The sequence below is a fragment of the Paramisgurnus dabryanus genome, chromosome 19, assembly GCF_030506205.2.
Source record: "Paramisgurnus dabryanus chromosome 19, PD_genome_1.1, whole genome shotgun sequence".
In the NCBI taxonomy this organism is placed as follows: Eukaryota; Metazoa; Chordata; class Actinopteri; order Cypriniformes; family Cobitidae; genus Paramisgurnus; species Paramisgurnus dabryanus.
In genome coordinates, this window is record NC_133355.1 from 12,646,925 (window position 1) to 12,657,535 (window position 10,611).

Genomic DNA, 10,611 nt, shown 5'->3' on the forward strand with positions numbered 1-10,611 from the left:
TTTACCATTAGGATTTCTTTTGTGCCTTTTATAATAAAAAGTTGAAAATAAACACTGTAAATGGATTGCTATTAATTTTGTATTTACACTCCTTTGTCTTGTTGGTAAGAGGTAAACCTCTTACCTTCACATTCAGTTCATGTTGAGGTAAGCACGTGTCAGGTGTAAGGAAGTCAACCAAAACCTAAACGGTCAGATTTTAATAACCTTGTCCTGCAATGAAATATCTGTCAACACACCTCTCCCCAATAAAGAGCTTACAAATCCACCAGTCAGAAGCTGTTTGGAAGTCAATAAAAAATGCTTTCATCAGCACTGCAGTTCAACTTCTCTACAGTTTTTTATTTTTTATTTTAAGGAAGGCACAATATAATTTAAAATTTTGTGTTTTGCATTTTACTTTTTAGCATTAAACAAAATGTATACAATTTATTTTGGAATTTGAAATATAAATCTTTAACTAAACTATAAATCCATAAATGATAGAAATAAAAAAATATTAAGAATAGTCAGGAATAATTAAGCCAAACAGATTTTGAGGTAATAGATTATTATTGTTGCAAAGATGTAAGACTATATTTGGCGACCAGTTCATGAATGATGTACTGACTAAAAATCTAATTGTCTAAATCTATTTATTCCTTATAGGAAATAGGGAAGATATACATACTTGAAATGTACTCTTTAATGTCAAGGCAAAATCAAGAAATAAGTGTTATTAAAAGTATGAATTAATATTAATAGCAGTATTATTCTCATTGCATTCTTTTTGACAAGATACAAATAGTCCCACATCATCACCCTTGTCTGTGTATCTTCAATGAATCTGTGAGGCCTTTGTCATGCCAATTAGCTACCAAAGATCGATTGCAGATGGTCTGCAAGAAAGGAAAAATCTATATTGGTGTCTTGCGAGTTTTCCCTTAAATCACATTTACATTGTGAATAATGCAGAAATTGAAGGAGGTCATTTTAAGGTAGTCTCTGTATTTTAGAACCACACCTGTCACAAGGATTTTAGAGGGATGTTCTTAATAACCACAGCACACATTAACTCTGTAATCAATCAATCAATCACCTCACAGTAGAGAACAGATGTAAGCCACTGGCCACATTGGGCTTTCACCATCCTCTATTTCACTATATAAAGTGTTATGTGCAGTTAAATAATTGAATTAATTCAAAATATTTCTTGTTTTCTTTGTCATTTTTGCACTCTGTTTATTTCTTTCTGCACTGATTTTGGCTAAGCATCGCTTGACTGCTTCACCATTGTCGATCCTCATGGTTTCTCCTCTCATTCTCTCCTCTGATCTCATTTGCGCCATTTTGCTCATGCTCAATATACAGGCATTCACACAAACACATATCTGAAAATGTTCATTCACAAACTTTAATGCTTTAGGAATTATTTCACTATTTAATCTATTTTGCATTAAATTATCTTATAAAATGTATGCCAGTACATCTCATGCACAGACTGTCATGATCTAGTTCAACTATTTGGTCTTTACTTACCATGAACATAATTCCTAAACCACATGCATTCCAAAATTATAGATATGTAATTATTAGTTATCCAGGCTTCTCTAAATCCCCTTTATCAAAAAAATAATAGTGAGAAATAATTACAGCCAATAAAGTCGAATACAAAAAACAAACAATCTTACCCAATATCCAACTTAATTTACTCCAGATGAGTCAGATTTAAATATTAAAACACAAATATATTAGAATATAAAGAAAATTTATAAACAAGCGTAGGCTATAGCAGAGTTGTTCACATCCATTTCTTTGGTTCATCTCTGGTTTCTCCTGGGATAGAACGGGCATATGTGCACCCCAGGAGGGGTGGGTTGTTGGGGGTGGCACCCTTAAATTTTAAGCCTACTTTTCTAAGCTCTTTTTGTGGGTAAAGACGCCACAATCTGGGCCTCTTCTCCCCAGGAGCCATTAGGCATGGTTTGGTGGCCAGAGTGAAAGAGTACATGGAATTGACACAAAAGAAGTAAAAAAAAACACACACTCAAATGCTCAAGCTTCAGATATGTTTTTGTGTTTTTCGGCAAATGACGCAACCCCAGAGTTTTGGTAATGTGTGAGACGAGAAGCGAGTAGTTTGGCATCACAGTTCTTCAAATGAACAGGCGGACGCTTGGCCAGGATCGAATGCACGATTGTGCTTAGATGAGGATTTGTGTGAAAGCTCATATCTACATTATTTGTATACAGCTGTCTTTCCTTAAAATTTTTTGCTCTCGTTGACTATCCACCGTTTGCTAGCTTTACTTTTTAGGCGTAAACACAAAATTTGTATTTTCCCATAGTGGAAACACGATATTATAGGCCTCTCACAGTGTGTGCCAGGTTTTCCAATTGTAAAACAAAAAATATAATTACAGAAATGCATGTTACTGTATTGTTATTGTAATATGAACCACATCTTTCTACATGTGTTTATGAAAGAACTTGAGGTGAATAGTTACAAAATTAGGGAACGTTTGAAGAAACCTTAGACAGAGTAATCAAATTTAGATAAATAACAATATTCTCCATCAGCGTCAACAATTGTGTTTCTTAATTTCAGCAGGCTTCGACAGCATGCACGAAATGACACTTACTTAATAATAGGTGAGTTGGCTTTTGCAATTTCCAATAAACTTTGTCATCACACCCTGTGGTTTTGCATGTTTTTACTCTGATGAACTGACGCATTTTTATGTTTCAACTCCCTGCAATAAATCATAAAGAGTTTTGTTGGTAATTAAAAGCATACAGTGCCATTAAATCTAAATTAATTTCCAGGAAGCGACTTGGAAACTGTGTGCCGGAAAGAGAAGGTGAAAGAGTACATGAAACAGACCTCACTCCTAAATGTATACCATCTCTAATCATATCACACTCATATACATGCTGGGTTATTTTGTTGGGTCAAAAAGGGATGAACCCAACCTGTTGAGTTGTAATTTGGGGTGTTTTAACCCATTGTTGGGTCACATATGTGACCCCAGACCACAAAACCTTTGTAGCAAAAGCCAAAAATACATTGGGTCAAAATGATTACATTTTTATTTATATATTATTATTAATTATTAAAACTTTTTGTGAGTGGATGCAGTTGCTTATTTAAAGATATTTTCTCAATAGTTTGACTTTTGGCACCCTTAGATTCCAAATTTTCAAATTTGTCTCTCTGCCCAAATTGTCCTACCACACATCAACGGAAAGCTTATTCATCTTTCAGATAATGTGTAAATCTCAAATATGACCCATATGACTAGTTTTGTGATTCAGGGTCACATATAAACATCTCTGGGTTAATTTAACCCAGTGGCTGGATTTGTCTCTTTTTTGACCCAGCATTTTTATTTGTGTGCAAAATCAGATCTAAACCGGGAAAAAGGGTTGCTTGTAAAAATGCATGTTTGTATTTTGTCTGATAAATGAGAGATTTATAGGCGAGTGAAGTATCTGTATTTCCAGTTTGTTTCAACACAGAATAAATAGGTTTTCATCCTCGGATCACCACAAAACGTGTAGGCATATGTGTTATGCTGAAGATCATTAGTATGGTTTTCATAACACTTGTCTGTGTGTGTTTGGATTCCCTGATCATTTGTAAAATAGGACATTGTTCTGTGACAGATGCTATGCTTTGCATTATTTATAGACTTTAATAAGGTCGTGTGTATTTTTACAATTTTTGTTCATGGTTTGAACAAGCTAGAATATTCCTGAGCCAGGCTGCACAATATAAATAAACTTACGAATCAGGAATAAAAAATGCCATATAAATAGGACGCACACACACACACACACACCTAGGTTTATATCATCTGCAGGCTTCTTTCAGAGATCACTAATTGTGATCTTGCATTGAATGTTAAATAGATTATAGATTATATCAATCTTTATTAAATGTGAGTATTGATTGAACAGCAGGAGAATGAAGTTAAAATCTCATCACACACACAAGCACGTAAACTCTTCTCTCTGACTACACATACTGTGTGTGCTGTCAGCACAATCTTGACATCAAGAGGTGCACATCGCTCACCTAATAGACAAGCATCCACACTCTTCACAGACACGCTCAGTTTATATGACCTTCACAGTTTTAGCCTTGATGGAAGTGGAAAAAGTGAAATGTCTATTTTGTTTTCACTAAAATGTATCTCATTTAGCCCATACGTTTTAAATGCCCTTGGACACAATAGTCTTAGAGACGAAGAACTCAATTCATACAATATTACAGGATGATTACATTTAATTTTTGTTCACTGTGCTGTTTAACAAGATGGATAGATTGACGGATATAGTTTGTTAGTACAAAGTTACCCTGGCTTTAACAGGACTAACCCTAACCTGAATGTATCATTTAATAAGAGATGTGTTCTTGTTTGAATGTCTTTGTAAATGGATTGGGTAACCTGTGGTACAAAAACAACAAAATTGTTTTAATTATTCTGCTGGTTAAATTGATTTCAAATGAAAGGTTTGGTTCCCTTTTGCAAGTCACTATAATTTTTGTTAGCCCCATGCATGTGTGATTGGGTAGTTAATCTCCTGAAAGCAAATAACGGTTTCTGATTCGCTAGAAATTTGTGTTGTTGTGGGAACCAGCATGATTCAGAGCTGTAGGCGTAGTACACTGTGTACTTAATTTCAGACATTCACAAATGAGAAAATTGCAGAGGGCAGAGTTGTGATATTTATAAATGCAGAATTCATGTTTACTTTGCTGATGAAAAGGCTCTTGTAATATGTTCAAATGCAGCTTATAGATGAAAGAAATACGAATTTTGTACATTTATTTATACTTGTACTATTTATTTTAATTTAACAGATTTGCAAAAACCTCAACAACCTATAATGGAAATATTTAAAAAAGTAATGGATGTACATTCATATTGTGCCAAACATATGTCTTGTCTTGTAATTGGCCTTCGTAAGTTGGAATAATGAACAATAAAACAGTGAACAATTGAACAATGAACAGTTGAGGAATATGCTGTATATTTTGTAAAAATATTGAAATATTGTATATATAAAATATGATAATATAACACTAGTCCATTGTTTTCCTGAATATTTTACATCATAATTTAAAACCACTTACATTTGTAATGAGTGACCATAGTAGTATGCCAGTTTGAAATCATATGGGGCAAACAGAAATGAGTAATAAATCATTATTAAATCTAAATGCATAATTATTGTTATAAATTAAAAATTTTACATGTAAAATGGAAAAACATATAAAAGGGTTACCTATAGGTGAGTGAATAATATCTTGGTATACATAAATTAACTGATTTTGAAATGTTTTTATTTTATATATTATATATATTATAGTTAAATATTTTTGTTTGTTTGTTTGTTGTTAGTAGCAAATCACATATAAAATCACAGTTAGGTAGATGAAATTTGTTAAAAAGGTACAAAGGTAAGTTACCTGATTTCCTTAAAATTTCAACTTAAAAATATTAGTTGACACAATTTTTTTTTAGTTCACATTAGTTAACTAATATTTTATGTTAAAAAACTAAAAATGTTAAGGCAACCAGGTAACTTATTTTTTAATTCAAGTTGAATCAACAAATCTTTTTTACAGTGCATGAAGTTTCTATTTAGGCCTGTGTTTCATGTATCTGTCTAATACCAGTGTGAATGTGTTTGACATATACAAGGGATTATAACCATTAACTTGTGGTCCATAACAGATTGCACGTCTCACATCATCTACTAAAGTATAATTCTAAGCTCATGTACTGGAACACGAAACAAGAAAACAGCCCATTTCATGTCCTTTCTGGTTTTAAATAGCATCATTTTTGCATGAAGGATCACATATACTTAACAATCTGTGATACGCAATATTCCCATGTCATGCATTATCATGTTAGCAGCATGTTTGTGAAGCTTGGAGGAGTGTTTTTTCTCAGGGTTTTATTAATTCTCACAGATTTTGGCTGTAGTACAATTTTAAACAATTTGCCTGCATTCAAACCCATACTCAAATTCTCTGACTAGGTTGTAAATCTAGTTGCTTAGTTAGGCCCACACTCGCATTGGCTTACTGCCAAACCAAACATCTTCACTATTACTGAGCAAGAATTTGAAGTCAAGCCAACACTAGCACAGTACTAGCACAATTTGAAAATGTGAGCATATGCTGACAAATATTTCACCTACATTGCACACTTGAACAAGTGAGCTAACTATTGATCAACACCTAAAGCTTTAGTCTATTATTCAGACTGCATTGATCTGCAAATCTCCCTCCACCACCACAACCCTCTCATTATATCATCAAACCACCATTGGTTCCAATTTATTGAACTGGTTTCCAATTATATAACAAATGCAATTTTTGCTTTAATTATTAATATACAAAGAACCTAAGTCTAGAATCAACCTTCACATGTGATTTTCCACGTACCTTAGTAGATTTCATCCTGCTCAGAAATATATTATGTGCTCCAGTAGTTTTCGTATGGATGCTCCTTCTGCATGTCGATTAACTGACTGATCAGCATCTCTTTATGGTGTTGAAGGACAGAAAATTAAGTTGAAATACACTAAATACACAAAATGAATAAGGAGACTAAGGCCATGTTCAGTCCTCTGTTGTTTTGTAAGAAAAAAAGTGAAGCTGGAACCCGAAAGATTTTGCTTTTCTTTGCTGAACTAAGGGGCTGCTGGTGCTCCAGGCCCCCCAACTGTGCACAGCGTGCGGCTGGAGCTGAGAAACAGACCTGCTTAACACTGAGAATGATATAGCATACATTTTATATAAATTAAATTTTATATAATTATTTGGGGCAACTAAATATTTTAGACTAAAGTATAGCGAATACTGTCAAGTCATGAAAGCATTCTAAGATAAGGAGACCACCGTAAAATTTTGTAATACATCCCTTACTGTGTTAACTTATTCTCAGAGTCCTAAAGCAAATTAAACAGTTGATATTAGAGCTATTAGAGACAGAAACACATTTAGATATCCATTTACATTTATTGATCTACAAATCAGGTTGTGTCGGGTTTGCCGTACAAAACACAGAGTCAGACTGTCACATTCTGTCTCTTCACACTGACACGGCAATAAAAGGACCAGTTCAGCTTACACACTTGCTAAACCAATACTAAACACACACACACACACACACACACACACAGTCTGCAGTCTGTTTCTCTGTGTCTGGAACCTAATATCATGTTAATGACCCTATGCCTAAAGGCTGCCGTGCATTATGGGTTTTTGGGTAGCCGGTCGGCCGCTTTAGAGCGAGTGGATTAGGGAAATGCTGCAGTCCCAGTGCTCACAGAACTAAAGGCTTTACCCTGCGCACACACACAGAGTGCCACTCTCTCTTTCGGTTGTCACTTTGACTCACTGTTGTACACCCCAGCAAAGCTCCGCACCCTCTTCTGACAAAAGAGTCTCTCTCGTTTTCTTTTTCTCTGTGGTCGGACGCTCCTGCCTTTGTCCACCTCTGGCTTCCTCTTTGTCATCGAGTCTTAAGGCTTTTATTCTTTGTTAGATTTTCATTTATTGATGTTTCGTCCTTTATGATACCCTGTTGGAATATTCATTGCATGCAATGTTAGCAAAACTTTTTTTATTTTTTAAAGTGTAAAATATCTTCATGTACATCATTTAAATTTGTACTTGGTTATTTAAAATGTTGTGCTGGGCAAAGATTAATCGCGATTAATCGCATACAAAATAAAAGTGATTTTATATATATATATATATAAATAAAAAAGTTCTGGAAAAGAATATATGTATGTGTGTGTGGTTAAATATACATAATAATTACACATAGTACACACACATTTATTATGCAAAAAAAACCCCACTTATTTTGTATGTGATTAATCGCGATTAATCTTTGCCCAGCACTGTTAAATAGGTATGAATTTCTAGTCATAACTGTGTTCTGTGGTTCAACATATGTTTTGCAACATAGTGAAACTTAAGAATACAGCAAAACTCTGTCTCAATATCTCTTATTCGCTCAGTTGAAGTATTTACATGAACAATAAAAAAAATTGTATTGGCTAATTTCCTTTTTTATTCATACTTAAATACATGTGGGAGATGTTATTTTTTATTGCAATTTAGCACATAAACTGGATAATTTTTATCAATTGGATTTCATAATAGGGATAGAGTTAGCATAACACAGTTTCTTGGGCATCTATATGGTTACATTGGTTTAACAGTAAAAAAATTTGTAGGCCAGAAACCAAAAAGGATCTCTTACGATTGTTCACAATTTGTAAAAAATCAATAAATGAGTTGCATAGCTAGAAATGAGACACAAAGTAATATAAGGGTTACTAAATAATTTAAAAGCATCAGTATGGACCTTACCTGCAAATGGCTATTTGTGGATATTCAAAAAAGGCTTGTTTTAGTCATGAAGCTTATAACAAGATTTTATAGACGTTTTTAAATGATCGGATAACTTTGCAGTGATCATTTTTATTGAGATTAAATAACTGTATGTCCAATAAGTATGAAAGGGGTCCATATATAAAAAAAAAAATATATATATATATATATATATATATATATATATATATATATATATATATATATATATATATATAGCATATCATCGTCATAATCATGCAAAACAGTAAAAGTAATGCAAATTTTTACTTTTAATGGTTTATTAATGGTTTACATAGCAGTTATAGCAAACTTTAAATTCCTCAACAATTCCTATAGGAACAAAGAAAACAGGACATTTGAATATTAAATACTTATTGCATTCTGCAGGATTTCTTATTGCAAGTTCCCTGAAAATCTTGCATTTGCAACCCAGGCCTGCACTTTCACATAGCAATTTCTATTGCTGGCTCGAATAGATGTCCAAAGTAGATACCTTGAGTATGTATGTGCGCATGTGTGTGTATGATAGACAGGGGTAGCGTCTCTTATGTTTCATTATCATTCTTGTTGCAGACTTTCCATGAAAGAGAAAAAAATCCAAAGATTTATGAGGCAGCTTGCCCCCCGCAGAGCACATCATCAGTGTTCCCAGCAATCCATACTTACAAACACACACTCTCTCTGTCTCTCTTTCTTATTTGGGGTCTTGCTTTGCCCTCATATATGCCAAACCCGTCATATTAGCACCAATGTAGATGCTTTATGACATATAAACACTGACAGTTTAAAAAAGTGTATAATGTCAACAAATTGTTGTATGCAAACGTGTGTTCACGTGCAATTGTTAGGTTTGTGGAATAAGAGACATATCAAAGCCAATGTTTCCTGCTGTGCAAGAATAAACCGAGCTTGCCTCGCTCCCAACAACACACGCATACACACACATACAGTCATATTCTAATTTAAGTCTTTTTCAGAAATAATTGTGTGTACAATTTGAGTGACAGTGCGAGCACAGGCTGTACAAATACTAATTAGGTTTCACAGCAGGGGGGCGGGGCAGAAAGAACGATTACATTTTACAAAGAGGAAATTAAACTTGCTGCACAATGACGTCATTTGCAAATTTATTCAGAAAGATATGCTATAGATGATTTGGACTGGACTGTTAGTTGAAATATCAGCTGGAAAATGCCTGTTTGCAAACAACTACTGAAACACATCTGAACAAGTTTGCAATGAAAACACTAGTGGAGTTAATTTAATAGCTATTCCTTTTGTATTTTATCCACCTTAGATTTTCACTGAAGTAGCAGGAGCTCACTTGTTTACCTATCTGGAACTGTGCAATCAAAGATATGAAATAAGCAGGCACTTAAAGGGATAGTTCACCCAAAAATAAAAATTATGTCATAATTTTCTCATCTTTATGTTATTCTAAACCAGTATGAGTTTTTTATGAACACAAAAGAAGATACTTGGATAAATGATGGCAAGCACACTGTGAATCGTAACCACTGACTTCCATAGTAGGATAAACAAATACGATGGAATTCAATTGTCAACTGTGTGTTTAGCATAATTTATCAAAATATCTTATTTTGTTCTTCAAAATAAAGAAACTTGCAGGTTTAGAACAACACGGGGATGAGAAAATAATGACAGAAATGTTCATTTCTTGGTGAACATGCAGATCACATGAACTGGAGACTGCAACATGCCTGTGTCTATGCAAGTGTGTTATCCCTGACTTGGTCTGAAATATACTAGGACAGGGTCTGGACATTTATGCAACCCTATATTATCTATTTAGATAAAGATATCAAGAAGTAAATATCAAGAAGTCTATGTGTCACATGTTTCACATTTTCCAAAATTTGCCCCTTTCAAGCAAACAGGCAGGTCTGTACACACACGCAGACACACGAGCCTACCAGGTGACTCACCTCAGATAACAGTGGGGTCTGTGAGGTGAGGGGAGTGAATGACCTCTTTGGATGAAAGACTGAGTCATAACAGTGACTAACCCCCTCCCACACACACACGTGCTATCATTTACACACAGTCAAAACTATGTCACAGGATAGGATGAAACTGACACTTTATAATAGAAACCAGATCTGTATTGTATTGAGTACTCTCCAATTATTTTCTGGATCATTTGTTTATGTGTTTGCATATTCTTTTACAAGTGTTGCTTACTG